The sequence below is a fragment of the Pleurodeles waltl genome, chromosome 12 (assembly GCF_031143425.1).
Source record: "Pleurodeles waltl isolate 20211129_DDA chromosome 12, aPleWal1.hap1.20221129, whole genome shotgun sequence".
Classification (NCBI taxonomy): Eukaryota; Metazoa; Chordata; class Amphibia; order Caudata; family Salamandridae; genus Pleurodeles; species Pleurodeles waltl.
The window spans coordinates 134098629-134100284 of NC_090451.1; the positions used below are offsets into that span (position 1 = coordinate 134098629).

General features: G+C 44.3%; 1 non-coding gene across 1 annotated transcript; it reads left to right on the plus strand.

Annotated features, from left to right (window-relative positions):
• Positions 1-73, plus strand: TRNAR-CCU (transfer RNA arginine (anticodon CCU)). Its single transcript has one exon. It is a non-coding gene; the product is annotated as a tRNA-Arg (tRNA).
• The last annotated feature ends 1583 nt before the right edge of the window (positions 74-1656 follow it).

Here is a 1656-nt window from a genome sequence, read left to right on the forward strand (position 1 = left end):
GCCCCAGTGGCCTAATGGATAAGGCACTGGCCTCCTAAGCCAGGGATTGTGGGTTCGAGTCCCATCTGGGGTGAAACTAGACTTTTACTTGCTTTTGCCATATTAATCTATTGTCACTCGCATTTATCACAACAGGGAGCAGAATTGAAGAATAAGAGAAATTATATAAATACACGTTTCTTTGCAAGACTGGGAGCGATCATTTTGGACAAGAAGGAATGGTTTAGTCCGGACTTCTATGAATCTAAATGCCGGCTGGTTAAAGTGTAGTAGTTTGCGGTGATTCTGCAAGATTGTGTTTGAGACAAGCCTGTAAACGCTGTCCGCACACAATTTATGTGAACTTCCGGACAGCCTTAACCCCCGGAATCACCTGAATTTCAAGCCTTTAAAGTAGATATGGCTCATAATGTTTACAAGAAAAGGAAGTGTGCCTGAGAAAAAAAACTAGCCGATTCAAAGCGCCACCATGAAGGTGCAGGACAGAAACGAAAGGGAAAAGAAGTACGCTCGCAGTCACAGTTATGGGCAAAAGTGCATTTACCCATGTAACACGGGCGATGTACGAGGCGGTAACAAAACCGCCTCAGGGAGCGACAAACAAAGCATTTACCAAGGAAAACAGAGGATTTTTGAAGGGCAAGCCTACAAACGAGTGATAGTGAGAGGCGTGCGGTGGGCGTGGTTAAAAGCCCAGATACACATCAACATGTGGGAAAAGCAGCGCTTGACCTAATGATGCGCCCAGGATCACACAGTCTGTTTGTTGTTGGAGACCAGGATTAGACTTTTGATTTCTTCTATTTGTTAAATATAATGGCATGTCCCGTTCACGTGTAGTAAAAAGATTTAGTACATTTATTTTGGTAAATGTGATGGTTGGTCTTGGTCGCTTTTTAACTTTTTGAAAATGTGCAGCTTTTAAAACTTTATATACGGATTGTGGATGTTTTATACATGATATAGTTGTGATAGTTTATACGAGTATTGTCTACGTTTCACAGACTATGTAGGCGCCCTTTCGCACTGTGCTTCCGCTGCTGCTTCGGATAAGGGTAAGAAACGGGTGCTCTGTATTTCCCAGATTTACTCATATGAACTTTAAAAGAATGATACCTAGAGAGAGCCATATCAAAATTGTAACATGCATGTGCAGGTATCAGTGCTCGTGCACAGTTGTCAGCTGGTCCTGTGTGGGGGCAGTTACTCAGCCCGGTCTGCACTGTCACACGACAACACCGATGGAAAGTGAAACTACAGCCCTCTAGTTGGCATTCTTCACCCTCCCCCTTCTCATAATTCTCACTCCATCGCCCTCAAGGCGCCTTAGCTTTTGTATTTTCTTTTTTGATCCGTTTTAGGTCTGGCCTGCCACAGTGTGTAGTAATTGTATAGCGCTTCAATTCCTGGCAGCAGAGCACCCAGGATAATGTGCTGCATGGCTACACACTTGTAAGGTCCAAAAGCGAGACCTATTGGCTATTCCAAGGCTTGTTGCAAATTGAAGACGAGGGATCATGAGTCTCGTTTTTCGGGCAACACAATGTCGCTTAGGGTCCGGCCACATTTCAAAGTCAGTGAGTCAATGACCTCGAGTACTGATCGGTGTATAGGATCAGGGATTTAACAGATACACCTTTGCTTTGGGGGTTCGCA